Source organism: Mastomys coucha, unplaced genomic scaffold (assembly GCF_008632895.1).
Source record: "Mastomys coucha isolate ucsf_1 unplaced genomic scaffold, UCSF_Mcou_1 pScaffold6, whole genome shotgun sequence".
In the NCBI taxonomy this organism is placed as follows: Eukaryota; Metazoa; Chordata; class Mammalia; order Rodentia; family Muridae; genus Mastomys; species Mastomys coucha.
In genome coordinates, this window is record NW_022196912.1 from 4,174,903 (window position 1) to 4,193,098 (window position 18,196).

Genomic DNA, 18,196 nt, shown 5'->3' on the forward strand with positions numbered 1-18,196 from the left:
TTTCTACATGTTAACCGCCAGTTGAGCCAGCACTATCTGTTGAAAATGCTGTCTTTTTTCCACTGGATTAACCCAATTATCTTAACCTTGCAAAAACCTTAGCTTGGTTATTATAACCACATGGGATCTGAATCATCATTTTCCCCTGCCTCCATGATGATCATCCTCCTACCTTCCTGCTCTCTGCCCTTTTCCCTCCTCAACTTCTAGCTCCACTTCTCTATTCCTGTCCAATCATAGGCTTGTCACTGCCCTAATGTGATTGGACAGAGAAAATGCTGCAACACAAGTCAACAATGCAAATTCCTTAAGTAGATGTAATACTATATCTACTAAGCTCTTTCAGATACATTACTGCAAAGTAGCTTTGGGAAATGAAACAAGTCTGTATTAGTATCATCTCTACAGATGAAGAAATTAAGAGCTATCTAGGCGAAATGACTGGCTCCAAGTTGGCTGGTAAGATATTACAAAAACTGGGTTTCTAAAATCCCTGTCAAATCTTTCTCCCCATCTCACTTATCCCACCCCGTCTTCATACACACTCATAATACTTACCACACTCACGGGTGTACACATACTAGTATCCTTAGCTCGGAACAATCAGCCCATACAGCCTCTCAAGGAGAGGTCACCTCTCCTTTCCCATCCCACAGCTTTGGCTAATTCCTGCTCTTCTTTTAGGGCTTAATTTACCTGACACACACACCCCCTTCTGTATCCTAGGGTAGATTAGTTCCTTTTCATACTTGCTCTCACACAAGGTTCTACTGGTCCCTCATGGTCTTTGTCTTTAATTGTCTGTGTCACCTAGTAAATTGTGACTCCACAAAGGCAGAAACAGGCCATGTTGAAGATAATCAAGAAATGCCTAATGAGTGTTGGGGGCAGATGCTACCTCTAGTAGCACTTAATGTGAATCAGACTGAACAGGCAAGTCTCTTAAACGTCCAAAGTCAAAGTTTCTAAGGGAAATAAGAATTTCCCCCTTGGGGCCAGCATTTCTCCAAAGCCAAATATATTCTGAAAAATAAATTAAGCTCCTCAGAAAATTGTTTACCAAATTACAGCCACCCAGGGAGCCACTCACTTCTGCCTTCCTGGAGCTCTATGGGAAGCATTCTACTCTTGGCTGCATTTTCAGTAAAACACAACCCGACAGGCCTTTTGCTCTGGCTGGCAGGGGGAATAATTGCCCTGAGTTCACTCTCCTGCCTCTGATTTCTAGGTGCCAGGCACTACTCCTAGCTCTTGAAGACTCATTTAATTACTGCAATGACTATGAAATAGGCACTGCTAATGTTCTTATTTTATCAAAGAAGAAAATGGAACAGAGAAAGGTGAAGAAATCTACCAAGATCATTCAACAAGTGTGTGGTGGAGTTGATATTCAAAGCTAGAGTCTCAGCTCTTATGTGTTTCAAGGACCCTATCAGACCTCACCAGCTTAGGGCTGATGACCCTAAAAGAGGTACAAATTCTAACAGGCATCTTCTGTGGTCCTCTAGCAACTATTTTCAGTTGTAATACAAACTCTCCACCTGGCATTCTTGTGTGGAAGTCAGGGCTGAAAGATGATCTCTGATCATCCTTCAGCCCTAAATGGAATCTTCCCCATGAATAAATATTTATCCTCACAACTGTATCAGAGAGCTTAGTTGAGAAAAGATGTCCTGGGACATACAAAAAGAGAGTTAGTTGATGACTAAGAGAAAGGCTGTCGCTCAACAGAGGAAGACGCTGGGCATATTCCTAACAAAAGCTTTTGGTGCTTATTCAACAAAAGTTACCACAACTCTAGAAGAAAGGAAACCCTGACATTCTTACTGTCTAGTGACAACAAAAACCAAACACTGCTCATTTTCTGTCACACAGTGCCAGAGCCCTATGGCAGCACCATTGGGAGGCAGTAGCCCTCTGAACTAAGCTCTTCACTCCAGAGCCTGTGTCTTCATTTTATAAGTGCTTCATAATTAATGATGCCGAGTAGGCAATCTGTATTTTTATTAGGCTTATTCTTTTACAGAAATCAATAGTCTGACAGAGAAAATCCTTTTGGGAAGAGACTGTTTAATCATCTTCATTATCATCAACATTATCATTGTGATGGATAGTTTTTATTGAATTCTTATGATGTGCAAGGCACTGCATATCAATGACCACATCTCATCCTTTCTCTACCTTTGAAGAATAGGTTCTTAAATACTAGGAGGCAAAAAGTATTGACTCTTTGCATTAACCCGATCTAGTATCTTACTTCAAATGGGTGTATTCCTGGCAACCTGGCAGAGGACTCACATATCTCCATCATACACAGTACTGGTAAACTAAGTTTCTACATGAATGCAGATGTGGTTTGAAAAGGATATCAAGTACCTTTGCATCCTTCTTCAGCACAAATGGAATGAGACTGTCTTGTGAGAGCTTTATGGCAAGATGATCATCTATTCCTGTGTCTGGGAGCACCTGACAGAGGGAGATTAAAGAGAGGCAGGCTCCCTTTTGCACCAAGTATCCAGTGAAAGCACTCTCTGACTTGCCCACAGCCTTGACCAACCTTTAGAGAAGTCTTCCTCATATTCTTATTTAAATTAATTAAACAGAACAAAATGTCCACCTTTTAGCTTTTTCACAATACCAGCAGTCATAAATGAGAGGCAAGATCGTTCTCCGTGGCGAGGAGGCTCTCGACTGCTGATCCTGCAGTCCTCTACATTCAGGAAGGAGTGTGGGCCTAAGCCTGAGCCAAGTTTCTTCCATCCATCCCACTGCCTCCCTCCTCCCCTCCCTAAGCTCTGCCACTTTAGCAACCTCAATTTTTACAAAGCTGTTACTCAAAATAGATTCCTGCCCCTACTGTGGACTCCTGCAGAGGGAAAGTCATGGGTTCACGGCAGCTGCTGACCATCAGTCCTCAGAAGTCTTTGGATCTGCCCTTCAGATTTGTAAGTATCTGGTAGAAATTTATATACATATACATACATATGTATATATATAATGCATATATATATATTCACATTCTATTTTTCCTTAAGCCTATATTTTGTTATTCCTAAGCTTTAGCTAGGAAGTAAAAAGATTAGACAGAGATGTGGCCATCATCCTCTTTTCCTGCATTCCCAAATGCCTGGCAGGGGCACAGGAAGCCAAGTCCAATCATTGCTCTGAACACTGCCCCAGCTCTCCCTTTCAATGACAGGTAAGTCCCAGTTGAAATCCAAAGCCAAAGGAGGCCTTGTCTCCTCATTTGAAGTGCTTCCTCTTCTTCTTTGCCTGTCTGAACAAAGCCCGAGCTTGTTGGCCCCACCCACCACTGGGCACCTTCCTTGAGTCTCTAGGATTTCTGGTTCTGCTCTTAAGGATAAAGCACAACTGGATGACTACATCTTGTAGAGACAGAACTCCCGCTCTCTAATACATGCTCAAAGTGTTGAGACTTTAAGCTAGAAAAAAAAGCTGCCATCTGGAACACTCTTGTCTCCAAGTAGCCTGGTGTCTCCAAGGAGAGATTACTTGACTGGTTTGGGTACAAAGAGTCAGAGTACAACTCTAGGATTCCAGAGTGTGAAGAGCTCATAAATTCTCACCAAACAAGACTTCCTAAATTGAGTTTCCTTTATGAGGCATTTCATGGGCACTTCTGTGTTTTTCCTACTGAAATGGCAAATGACAACTGTATAAATATTAACAAAGTAGGGCGGAGGCTCAAGAAGGGGGAAAGGGGAAACAGTGGTAATCCTGATTGGTTCTCAAGAAGGACTGCCATGTATGAGATTTCTTGTCACCACTTCTGCTTGCCAATCCATGCTACTTTTAGTGAATTGCAGTTCTAAGAAGGAATGAGCAATCTGCACTCCAGTTTCATTATGCTAAAACCACACAAGAGTGAATATCATTATTAACTCAGTGATTGTTAAATTAAAGCTCAATTCTAAAGATGCATATAGATTCTGGGTCACTTGTGAAGTGTTTTGTTCATGTATGAACATATGAGTACTTGTTCGTTGATATCTTATTTTCTGTTGATTTGTTTTGAGATATAAGCACAAGATTTTTTTCCATTGACTTTTGAGAATCCCAATATTTCAATTTTACCACTTTACCTAATTCATTTGGCAAGAGGTTTGAATATGAAAAGCAAAAGAAATGTAGAAAACCAAAGGCAGGAGGGTAAGAATACACCTGAGCTCTAAGGCAGCACCACTGTATTTACTGATGGCCACGCCTTCTATGGGTTAGATGATTTAATGCGAGTAGTGGCTATACAGATAAATATGTACCTCATCATTTACATGGACTGTCCCTTTTAATTACATTGCTATCCCTGCCATGTTACAGATGTGGAGCCTAAGTCCCAGCAGGTCTCTCAATGCAGCTCCTCAGCCCTACCAGGTGAATCCCTCTGCAAGAAAGCCTGTCTACAGCTGTGTGCTGTGAGAAGGTTAATAAGCTTCACACATACTCTATCCAGACTGGGTTCTTCTTGGCCTGGTGGGCTGCAGCATGTCTGCAATGTAGGGAGGTGTTACTGGGCAGTGGGAACATTATGTCCAACAGCCTGTGCTCCTTTGTGAACCTTTGCATAAGTCAGGGCAGCTTAGTTAGTCTTCATGGTTGATTTTAGCAGAATGCGGATTTATCACTCTGCAAGGAGCTTAGAGAATACTGATGTGGGGCCAGGGGAGTAGGAAGGCAAGTATGAACTTAGAGACTCTACAGTGTAGGCCAAAGCATTGGTATAACAGAGAGCTCCTCCTGTTCCTTCCAGGTGACGTTTGTCCTTGCCAACTGCCTGTGGGTTGGGATCTAAAAAGCACAATCTACCCCAAAGACTAGTGACAACCCACAGGAGTCACAGCCTCACCCAGATTCCATCTGTTCAGGCAACAGGTACCCATTTTTATCTCCTCATCAGCCCTGCTCCCTTGTTCCATTTAACTATGACTCATCCAAACCCCACTGTTTTGCAGATGCTATGTTGGACTTCGTCACACTGATTGTTATGTCATCTGTGTGTCCACTGAGAGCATGGCTGCCAAGGTCAGATGGCTCACAATGTGCGAGCTTCAGTTCTGTGGCAGAAACAGTAAACAGAGTATTAAAGAACATATAATGTTTACAAGGAGAATAAGGAGAGCACTTCCCTGAGATGTGGACCTTAGACAGGTAAGCATGCAAAACTGAGCCAGGAAAGAATTTTAAGGGACGCTCACCTGGGAGAGACTGGCTAAGGCTGCCATTCTCATCCCACTATGTTTGAACTTAGAGGGGCTACTTCTAACATTTCTCCAAGAACTAGACTCCAAGACAAGCACCCAACATGCCCCAAAGTATGACTTCTATAGTAGGGAGACAATGAGGGCTGGTGCTCCGTTTATGCCTGACAGTGATGACACTCAATGTAGACTAAGGTTTCATCCCTATCCAGAGTGTATTGAACTTTAGAAATGTGTCAGGTAGCCAGTGGCAGTTGAGGAAAGCTGCTGTAGAGATGAGCCCACATACTTGAGAAATACAAGAGCTTGCCCATGTGCCCCATGTGAGAAATGTCAGAGGATTTCACGATAGGCCCTAAGAGGGTGGCCTGCTAGGGGCTGCAGAAACACCCAGCATCCTGAGTTAAAGGAAGAAAGCCTAATCAAGTACCTGGGAAAGTGGATCAGGGAGATGAACACAACAAAGAAGCCCCTAAGATCCTGCCAAAGGACTCACTCTGAAAAAGACTTTTCCTTAAACACAGTTTGACTCAGAAAGCAAGCATTTTTTTTTCAGCCAATGAAAGCTGCTGACTGGCTCTGCTCTTTTCCCGTCAGTCTTAGGGACTGATTAATATGGCAGCAAACAGTGGGTGAGCACTATATGAGGACACCATTCACTCGAAGGATTCCAGAGTGGAGAAAGTCCAACCGTAAATGTGAAACAGGACTACTTCATGTTGGTCTAGTGAAGAGTTTTGTTATATCTCTTAGATGGGCCATTCTAAATCGGAATTGAGTCTGTGCAGCTGATGAGGTTCACTAGCCTGTCTCCTGTGGTGAGCAGGATGGATGATATTCATGCTGAGCTAATCTAAGTGTGAGGAAGCTGCTGGCCTCTTTACTACACAAGCCCTGTTTCTTCCACACAGTGGTTGTAACCAAAAGAACCACACTCACAACCAAGTCCTGGAGAATTTAGAAAAATAGGATCCAATAAGTTCCTTCTCTACTCTAGACAAAAGCTGTCCTCACAAAGGGACTACAGACACACAATCCTGAGGGCAGTTTCCTGACAGCAAAGTTCATGTTGCCTACATGACCAGGCGGGGAGTCCAAGGGACAGGAAAGATTTGAATGTCTCATGATGTCTTCAAGCACTTCACTGGACTCCATGGAATTTGACTTGAGAACACTTTCTGTTCCTATTTTAATCATTGGCCTCTGTCATGTCAAAATTCCACCATCCCCCTTGTTCTAGCCACATAAAATTTAAGTATTCTGAGAAAGACAGTACAGGTTATGTTCCTTTCCCACCCCTCATTGTAAATGACTACATGTCTACAAACTGAGATGTCCCATTTTGATGCTCCAGTAAGTTTTAAGATAGCCTTTAGATACTATTTAATATTAGAACATCATGACCATATAAAATCAAAGAAATTATAAAGTCAAATATATTTTAAGAACAACACATGGACCTTCTGTAAATATGGACCCTAGCATCTCTGAGGGTTCAGATACCACAATTCTGTCATCTTGGTTCAGTACCACCTTAAAACAACTAGGATCACAGTTTAGGAAACATTAAAAAGTCAAATTGTCTTGTATCAATGGTACAGGAAAAAAGAATGAGCTTGCTGAGCATTGGACCAAAATAACAGGGTATCATTTAGGCCATAATAGGGGCACCAGAATCATAGAATTTGATTTTCTAAATACTAATACAGGACCATAATTTTTTCTCTAAGAATAGAGGATATATTTTGATTCAAGACTACAAAATCCTGCCTCATAAAATAGTATCCCAGCCCTTATCTGTAGCAACTCATTGTTCATTTACAAAGATGTTTTAGACCACCGGCTGGGGATCAGAACAGGCAAAAGGTAACTTTGAAACCAGAATGTTTCACACTTCTTAACAAGCTACATGACCCTGGGCACATTCCTTACTTTCTCTGAGGCTATTTTTTCATCTTTAAAAAATAGTATAAAAATAGATACCCTGAATATCCACTATGAAGTTTAAGTCATTCCTAAAACAAAATGTGTCAAACACAATGCCTGGCACACCCTGGGCGCTTGGTAGAATTTTCTGGGATGTAGATGGCAGAGGCTTCCCATGCAGAATGTTATGTTCCAATTTAAACATAACTGGAGGGCTCAGAGAGCACATGAGCTAAGCCACAAGTGGGCCTTCCACAGGGGATCTTGATGCTGTCCACATAGGGAGACTAAGCTGTGTGGCTGCTGTACCTGAGGAACTGTGGCCTCACCTTTGCCATCCTTGTCACCTGGGAGATAGTTGTTCAAGTGATCCCAGTCCCTCCTCACTATGTGTCCTTCATGGAAAGGGCTGTGAGGAATTCAAAAGTGCTGGTTAGCTGGAGACCATGGTTCATGAAGATGTAAATGGGAGAACCTCCAATATCCATCTCTACAGACCTGCTCCAGCCTCTGCCTCCCCTTACTGCCCCTGAAAACATGCCTGCCACACAACCTACGCAGAGTGGATGGGAGACAAATAAAGCCAGGTAGAAACTGACAGGTTATGTCGTCTGAACAGTGCCCTGCTATCCATGTCCTGGCTTGGTCTGGGACACTCTGTACTCTCACTGCCATTCCCCCATCAACAGGCCAGACAGCATCTTAGCCACCCAGCACTACTCCCCAGCTGAGCTCAGAAAGTCCTCTGTTCTGTCCAGCCCCTCCTCCTGGATCAAAAAATAATATCTTGTACAGGTGAGGCATGCATTTTGTGATATTATGGTAAAGACAGCATGGGGATATTTATACATGTTTTTTATTTGGGAAAAATAAAGACAAGTTACTTCAGAAACAAGTTTAGTAAGCAGTCAATGAAGATAGTGCCAGATTGGCAAGAATATGGGATACGCATGGCTGCCAAGACCAGAGTGAGCAGATGATAGCCCCAGGAAAGGCCATTTTCTTCCTCACCCAAGTTATTTAAGATATGTGTCATAAAATGAAAACTTCTGAAAGGGCAACAATTCCAAGCTTCTTGGCCAAAAATCAACACTCATAACATCTGGGGTAGTTGATCTGCTGGCCCCTGGAACACAAATGTATCACTAACTGAAATGTGCATCCTTAGACAACTTAGAGACACAGTGCCAGGAAACATCACTCAGTCTAGGACTTTATATCAACACTTACCTTACACCATGGTTATGTGGGTTGCCAATGGGAAACAGTTATTTTCATCACAATAGGTAGGGATTTTTCAAGCTGTAGACTCAACACCATTGATGTTGTTGATGTTTTCACTCTCTGAGAGTCCAAAGAAGATGCCAAGGCATGCTGCTGAATACCAGCAGAATGGTATACTCACCAAGCTTTTCAAAATTCAATCGGGAACCCAGGTGCAAGTTTTGAAGCTTCCACAAGAGACCCTAGCCATCATCCCAGATGAGAACTCTGCTGGGATTGGAGAGCCACAAGGTGAGAGAAATTAGGAATCTAAACAGATCAAGAAGAAAACCTTCCACTGACAACATGAACATCTCACAGCTAGTGCAAGATAAATAAATTTCAAGTATTTTAAGCAACTGACAGTTTGAGAGTTTAGTTTTTAGAGCAGCCAACACTGCAGGGTGGGAATCCAGACATAATAAAACACTTTCTGACTTCTTTACTGGTATGGATGAAGTCTCAATGGCTGGAAACTGAAGACACCTTTGTGTTCAGAGCTCCACATAAATAAGGCATGAAAGCCACTGGGAGACTAAACCAAACTGCTGGGACAGCAAACAAACAACTGTCCCTTGTGTTCCCACAACACAAACACCATGTCAAATGACTTCTCATTCAAAGTCTTGGTTTCTCTGTTGTGTTGGTTTGAGCTACTATAATAAAATATCATTAACTGGGTGGCTTACAAAGTTTCAAGAGATTAAGATGAAGACATCAGGAAAATTAGTGTCTGAGAAGTGCTCACATTTAATTTATGAGCGGTGATCTTCCCAGTTTGTCCTCAGGAGGCAGGAAAAGCAAGCAAGCTCCTTTGGATAGTTCTCCAGAGAGCATTAACGCCATTCCTACTACCCTCTGAGAAGCCCCACCTTTGACACTATTGCTTTGGGAATTATATTCCAGCCTATGAATCTGAGGGGACATAAACATTCATGCTTCTGCATCCACACAGGAGTGACAAAGGAAGCTGTCCTCTTGAGTGATATGTGAATGGCATTTATAAATGATGAAATTGTGGCTCAGACAAGAAAATCACTCCCCCAAAGCATTAGAAGCCAATGGTTGAAGAACCAAAGATAAGCAAAGAATTTTCCAAGGCAGTATTTCTTCAACCACATCCTGATATTCTGTCCCATTTGATAGGACCCATGATAAAAGACAGATTATCTTGCTAAAGGAGAGAACCTCACTATGACAGGAGAGTAGTCAAGGTGAAAAACACTAAGCTTTGAGTATGCCTGAGTATCATTGTTATAGAATAAGATCATGGAAGAGGGAAGTCAAATATGGACCTTATACCCACTAAGAAAAGCAATTCCATCAACTGATACAAGGGTCACAGACTAGTCAGCAAGACTTAAACCCCATTTTTGCAGCACTCTCCTCCCCTTGACGACAGTGTTTTCTGCTAAACCTGCCTTCCTCCTGATTTGAATCCCAGCTTCCACAACATAATCAGTTTTTGGAAATTTCCCAGTGATCCCTTCTGTCTTTTCAACAAAAAAGACCTGAGAAAGTATACAAAGACATGTTTTTAAAGCAAAGAGAAGCCTGCTAATGACAACTCTACAAGGTTACCAAGGGTTTCACATGCCCGCTACACATTTGTTGCAGCATTTTCTCTGTCCAATCATGTTAGGGCAGTGACAGGACTGTAACTGGACAGGAATAGAGAGGCAGAGCTAGAAGTTCAAGAGTGAGACAGGTTGGAGGTCAGGGAGAGTGGGGAGAAGTCAACATGGAGGCAGACTAACAGGAAGATGATCCAGACCCTGTGTGGTTTTAAACAATCACAAGTAGCTAAGGTTTTCACAAGGTTAGAATAATTGGGTTAAAACATTATCTTTATCATTTGGCTCTGAAATTATTGTATTGGCATCTTGTAAATTGTGACCTTATTGATATATAAACCTAACTGGATAATTAAGCCTTAAGAGTCATGTTTCTGTACATCTACACAATTGAGTACTACTCAGCTATTAAAAACAATGAATTTATGAAATTCTTAGGGGAATGGATGGATCTGGAGAATATCATCCTGAGTGAGGTAACACAATCACAAAAGAACACACATGGTATGCACTCTCTGATAAGTGGTTATTAGCCCAGAAGTTCAGAATACTTAAAGTACAATCTATAAACCACAAGAAACTCAAGAAGAAGGAAGACCAAAATGTGGACACTTCCTTCCTTCTTAGAAGGGGGAACAAAATACCCATGGAAGCAGTTACAGAGACTAACTATGGAGCAGAGACTGAAGGAAGGGTATGCCAGCCTGATATAGCTGTCTCCTGAGAGGCTTTACCAAAGCCCTACTAATACAGAAGTAGAGGCTCACAGCCATCCATTGAACTGAGTACAGGGTCCCCAATGAAGGAGTTAAAGAACAGACTAAAGGAGCTGAAGGGTTTGCAGCCCCTTAGGACGAACAACAATATGAACTAACTAGTAGCCTCAAAGCTCCAGGGACTAAACCACCAACCAAGGAGTACACATGGTGGGACTGATTGCCGCGCACATTCGTCTACTCCAGTCACACCCAAAATATCAGGGGTAAAAGTCTAATTAAGGATAAGAGGCATTGAGGATCCAAAAGGAGTTCTGTGCCTCCTGAATATTCAGACAGTATATTGAATATACTGGTATCTCCTAACTCAGAAGTGTTCCAGATTAGTCTTTCCAATCGTCAACATGCCCTCATATTTAGGCATAAAGGTACCCCAAGAAATGATTCATAAATGGCTAAGATTGGGCATTGTTTCCTGGCCAGCACAATGTTTCCAACTATCCTAGTTTAATACCAAGCTGTCCATAGCTTGGAATTTCTCTCAAGGAAAAGCAACAGAGGTCAAGCACATTCCTTAGAGCAATAAATAGTTCACAATAGTTAGAAATGTTTTACATACTAGAGAGTAATGAAGGGCTTCCACTCAAGGACATTAGCTAGAAGTGTTAGGTCAGTCCTCCTAGTCATTGCCTCCAGCAGGACCCAGAGAATTAGCATACAAATACCAAATTAGCCCCAGCTTCCACCCACTTCACAACTAGATAGTGATCTTGGTTAGTAAAATCACTGACCTTGATATGACTGTCACCTGCCTACATGACTCTTGTCATCTGTCCTGCTTTCTGTATACCATATAAGCATGCTTTTCACTTGGTGCAGGAGGACTTGGACTCGCATGAGGAACTTGCACTAGAACTTAGATAGATTAGGGCTCAGAGTCATGCAATCCACAGTTCCCCCCACACACACCCCCGGCCCAGAGCACTTGGGCCCGGGAGATGCAGTACCAGTCCAGAGGAGATAGCTGCTGCTTTAGACCCAGTATGTTTTAGATGGCCTCAGATGTACCTTAACTGCTGAGCTGCCAGATTTACCATCTCTCTTTTCCAATGACTGTAAAACTCTGATGCCATTTCTAAGAAATACATTCAGATCCTGTACTTCATGTGTCGTCTCTGCCATCATTTCTTCATCTACACCTTGTCACCCTGACTAGGACCCCCGTTTCTCCCGCAGGTTGAAGAAGGCCCAGATTGGCTGGCCTGCGGCAACTGATGGCTCTGGCAGCATGTATATAGTAGAAGATGACCAAGTCGGTCATCAATGGGAGGAGAGGCCCTTGGCCCTGTGAAGGTTCTGTGCCCCAGTGTAGGGAAATGCCAGGGCCAGTAAGAGGAAGAGGATGGGGTGGTGAGCAGGGGGAAGGGTGAGGGAACAGGGGTTTGTTCTTGTTATTGTTTTTTGGGTTTTTTTGGGGGGGAGGGGAAACTAGGAAAGGAGAAATCATATGACATGTAAATAAAGAAAATATCTAATAAATTTTTTTAAAAAAATCATGTTTCTACTGGGTAACTCAGTGATAGATGACTGATTGTGTGGTGTGTGGGACATTGCATGTAAGTGAGATGAACTTGCTAGCTGGGAGAGGATAGCAGGACCCCACTAGGACTTAGTGTTGAGGTCGTTCAGTGCTGCTAATAAAGCAGTGGTCCAGTGGAGCAGGAGAAATTGAGGGGTGATCACTTTTAATATTTCCTGCAACACTTGCTAATGACAATTCTACAAGATTGCTAAGGGTTTCACATGCCCCCTACCACATCAGATCCCAAAGTAACTCTGACTGAAGAGTAGGTGGCTGACAAAAGGATCCTGTCTGAAAGCCAGGAGTCACAACAATGTCGTGTTGACATCAAGGTGGCCCATGACCAAGCAGGCTTCAAGAACAATGAGACTCCATACAAGCTCATTCCCTCACCAGTGAGTGTATTCAAAATGCTCATAACACATTCTGGCTCTCCAAACAGGTCACTGGGGCTCACAAAATGAATTAGAGGTGACCTCAAAGGCTTTATGTGAACCACCCCGAATCCCTGAAGCCCTGGATTTAATGATTAATGATTAAAGGCAGATGTCACAGATTCATAACATTATACAACTTTGATGGTACCCTTCCTATCACAGTCTGTGTTAAAAGCACCCCCTGGAGTTGTACCCTGCACACTCTGCATGACCAAACACTTCCTGGACAGCCCGGCCATGTCCTTCTTTTTATAGGAATTTATACTTCATCCAGATAAATACAAGTTGCTCTTGATAGACAGGGATATGCTGACTACAAGAATATCAGAAGTCAGAATTAAATAAAATTAGCCATCAGCATAAATCCCACTCCATTCACTCTAATGCTTGGGAAGCCCTAAGATGTATCAGGCTGAAACTGTGATAAGGGCTCACAAAGCTGTTTCCCTCTCCAGACTGTAAATGCCTCAAGATCAGGGTTACTGTCTTATTCTATTGCCTGGAACAAAGGCTGACACATAGTAGGTGCTTAATGCCTTTCTTGGCATATGGAAGAGTGAGTGGATACACTCATTTATGGATTTATAAAGTCCCTCTTCCAAAGCAAATATAGTTCTAGACCTTGTGTCATAAACTTGGGTTGGTTGAGTAAAACAGCCACCAAGCCCATCAGTTCCTTGTGGAGCTCATGTTTTAGAAACTGGAAAGGGAACATATGAGTGACAGCCCTGAGGCTGTAAAAATGGTGGTATGAGGCACAGGCTCATGGCTGACACTGTTAGATTGCTAACCACAAGCCAACACCTATACTCCCATCATCTAGGAGGCAGTGTGCTGCACTGGTTCCATGGCAGCAGAATCATTGTTCAAGTCATACCCAATTCTGCCTCTTGCTGATTGTGACTTCAGGCAAGTTACTCTTTTAGTCTTAATTTCCTCAGCTCCCATATGGATATGGTACAGTCGTAAGGACTAGGTGATATGATTCCTATAAAGAACATAGACCCATTCCTCATATCTACTTAGTACCCATAGGTAAATAGCTACTATCAAACCCTACTTAACATGCACATCAGCCCTATGAAATGAGTATCATCTGCTTGGAGATGTAAAAGAAGCTACCTAAACTCAGACAATTATGAACAGACAAAGCCAGATTGACCCAAACCCACTCAATTCTAAAGTCCATTCTTTCAACTACTATAACTTATGCAAGGACCAGCATCACAGAGAACCTGAGGAGGCTATGGAGAAGTCTCCTCCTGAGTATCTCCCCCATAGCCAACCATAGCATCAGTTAGCCCTTCAAGGTAAAAAATTTCACTCCAAGCTCCTTTAATACAGAACCTGCCTGAAGAATCAGCACATAACCAAGTACAAAGTGGTCACAGAGCATGGAATTCAGAGACTATTGATATTATTCTAAGGATTTTTTTCTTTTTTATTAGATATTTTCTTCATTTACAATATCTCCTTTCCCAGGTTCCCCTCCAAAAGAAAAAAGAAAAAGAATAGAAAATAAGAAAAAATAAAATAAAATAAAAACAAAAACTAAAACAATCCCCTATTCCCTCCCCCCTCCCCTTGTTCACCATCCCACCCTCTCCCACTTCCTATCCTTGGCATTCCCCTACACTGGGGCATAGAGCCTTCACAGGGCCAAGGTCCTCTCCTCCTATTGATGACCGACTTGGCCATCCTCTGCTATACACATGCTGCTGGAGCCATTAGTCCCACCATGTGTACTCCTTTGGTTGGTGGTTTAGTCCCTGGGAGCTCTGAGGGTACTGGTTAGTTCATATTGTTGATCGTGTTAAGGGGCTGCAAACGCTTCAGCTCCTTGGGTCCTTTCTCTAGCTCCTTCATTGGGGACCCTGTACTCAGTCCAATGGATGGCTGTGAACTTCTACTTCTTTATTAGTCGGGTATTGTCAGAGCCTCTCAGAAGACAGCTATATCAGGCTTCTGTCAGCCAGCATTTGCTGATATCCACAATAGTGTCTGGATTTGGTGATTGAATATGGGAAGGATTCCCAGGTGGAACAGTCTCTGGATTGTCCATCCTTCAGTCTCTGCTCCATGGTTTGTCTCTGAAAATCCTTCCATGGGTATTTTGTTCCCCCTTTTAAGAAGGAACTAAGTATCCACATTTTGGTCTTCCTTCTTCTTGAGTTTATTGTGGTTTGTGGATTGTAAGGATTTTTTTTTAATTCTGTGGTTTACACTGGTCTAGAACTCATCATTTGGAAAGATCAGCCATGAGCAAAGGGTAAAGGACTTTAAAGAAGTAATGGTTACAAAAAGAAAATGATGGCAGAAGGGGCAGAGCAGTTGGGACAGAGTCCTTTCAGCCTCCATCTGCATCCAGAAGGTGGAGCTGTTCTGCAGCCCTCTGTACACCTTTCTGGCCAGGGGAGAGCTTGTCTCCATGGAGTGCTCTGACCCAGAGACTCAGGTGAGATTGCCATTTTCTCTTTGGTGACTGTCTAAGGCAGGACCAGCCAGAAGCACATAGGCAGCAAAAGCAGCAGAGCAGCTGAGACATGGTCCTTCCTGCTTCCATCTGCACCCAGGAGGTGGGACTGTTCTGCAGCCCTCTGTGAAGAGGTCTTTCCAGGAGAGAGCTGGTCTCCCAGGACTGCTGACACAGGCTAACAGAGCCACAGGAGAAATAAGCTCCAGCCAGAGAAAGCAAGAACATCTAACACCAGAGATGACCAGATGGCAAAAGGCAAACACAAGATTCTTACCAACAGAAACCAAGACTACTTGGCATCATCAGAACCCAATACTCTCACTACAGCAAGTTCTGGATACCCCAAAACACCGAAAAAGCAAGATTCTGGTTGAAAATCATATCACATGATGTTGATAGAGGATTTTGAGAAGGACATAAATAACTCCCTTAAGGAAATACAGGGGAGCCAGGCAGTGGTGGCACATGCCTTTAACCCAAGCACTTGGAAGGCAGAGGCAGGCAGATTTCTGAGTTTGAGGCCAGCCTAGTCTACAGAGTGAGTTCCTGGACAGCCAGGGATACACATAGAAACCCTGTCTTAAAAAAAAAATAAAACTAAATAAATAAATAAATAAATAAATAAAATAAAATAAAATAAAATAAAATAAAATGAAAACAAAAAAGAAAAAGAAATACAAGAGAACACAGGTAAATAGGAAGAAGCCCTTAAAAAGAAAACACAAAATCCCTTAAAGAATTACAGGAGAACACAGATAAACAGGTAGAAGCACTTAAAGAGGAAACACAAAAATCCCTTAAAGAATTACAGAAAAGCACAACCAAACAGGTGAAGGAATTGAACAAAACCATCCAGGATTTAAAAATGGAAGTAAAATCAATACAGAAATCACAAAGGGAGGCAACTCTGGAGATAGAAAACCTAGAAGAGAAGTCAGGAACCATAGATGCAAGCATCACCAACAGAATACAAGAGATAGAAGAGAGAATCTCAGGTGTAGAGGATACCATAAAAAACATTGACACAACAGTCAAAGAAAATGCAAAATGCAAAAGATCCTAACCCAAAACATCCAGGAAATACAGGATGCAATGAGAAGACCAAACCTAAGGATAATAGGTATAGAAAAGAGTGAAGAATCTCCAACATAAATGACCAGTAAATATCTTCATCAAAATTATAGAAGAAAACTTCCCTAAACTAAAGAAAGAGATACTCATGAACATACAAGAAGCCTACAGAACTTCAAATAGTTTGGACCAGAAAAGAAATTCCTCCCAACACATAATAACCAAAACACCAAATACACAAAACAAAGAATATTAGAAGCAGTAAGAGAAAAAAGGTCAAGTAACATATATAAAGGCAGACCTATCAGAATTACACCAGACTTCTCACCAGAGATTATGAAAGCCAGAAGATCTTGGGCAGATGTCATACAGATCCTAAGAGAACACAAATGCCAGCCCAGGCTAGTATACCCAGAAAAACTCTTAATTACCATAATGGAGAAACCAAGATATTCCATGACAAAAGCAAATTTACACACTATTTTTCCACAAATCCAGCCCTTCAAAGGATAATAAATGGAAAACTCCAACACAAGGAGGAAAACTTCACCCTAGAAAAAGCACGAAAGTAATCTTTCAACAAAACTAAAAGAAGATAACCACAGGAACAGAATTCCAACTCTAACAACAACAACAAAAAAAAAAAAAAAAACCAGGAAGCAACAATTACTTTTCCATAATATCTCTTAATATCAATGGATTCAATTCTCCAATAAAAAGACATAGACTAACAGACTGGTTACACAAATAGGACCCAATATTTTGTTGCATACAGGAAACCTACCTCAGTGGCAAAGACAGACACTACCTCAGAGTAAAAGGCTGGAAAACAATTTTCCAAGCAAATGGTCCCAAGAAACAAGCTGGAGTAGCCATTCTATATTAATAAAATCGACTTTCAACCTAAAGTTATCAAAAAAAATAAGGAGGGACACTTCATACTCATCAAAGGTAAAACCTACCAAGATGAACTCCCAATTCTGAACTTCTATTCTCCAAATGCAAGGCATCCACATTCATAAAGGAAATTTTACTGAAGTTCAAAACACCCATTGCACCTCACACATTAATAGTGGAAGACTTCAACATCCCACTCACATCAATGGACAGATCATGGAAACAAACTAAACAGAGACACAATGAAACTAACAAAAGTTATGAACCAAATTGACTTAACAGATCCAAGTGGATCAAGGACCTCCACATACAACCAGATACACTGAAAGTAATAGAAAAGAAAGTGGGGAAGAGTGTCGAGCTCATGAGCACAGAGGAAAATTTCCTGAACATAACACCAATAGCTTATGCTCTAAGATCAAGAATTGACAAATGTGACCTCATAAAATTGCAAAGCTCCTGTAAGGCAAAAGACACTGTCAACAGGACAAAATGGCAACCAACAGATTAGAAAAATATCTTTTCCAATCATACATCTGATAAAGGGCTAAAATCCAATATATACAAAGAACTCAAGAAGTTAGATTCCAGAGAAACAAAAAACCCTATTAAAAATGGGGTACAGAGCTAAACAATGAATTCTCAGCTTAGGAATACCGAATGGCTGAGAATCACCTAAAGAAATGTTCAACATCCTTAGCCATCAGGAAAATGCAAATTAAAACAACCCTGAGATTCCACCTCACACCAGTCATAATGGCTAAGATCAAAATCTCAGGTGACAGCAGATGCTGGTAAGGTTGTAGAGAAAGAGGAACACCCCTTCATTGCTAAGATGTATTCTTGTGGTGTCCTGAGATTGATTTGTAAGAAGAACAAAGGTGAACTCAACCATGCTCTACACACAAACCACTCTACCTTCCCTTTCTGGTGGCAAAAGAGAAAGTAAAGGTGTAAAAGGAGATATGGCCCAACCTCAAACTTTATCATAGAGAGGACATGGTTGACCCTGAGCCCGAAGCACATCCAGAGATAAGC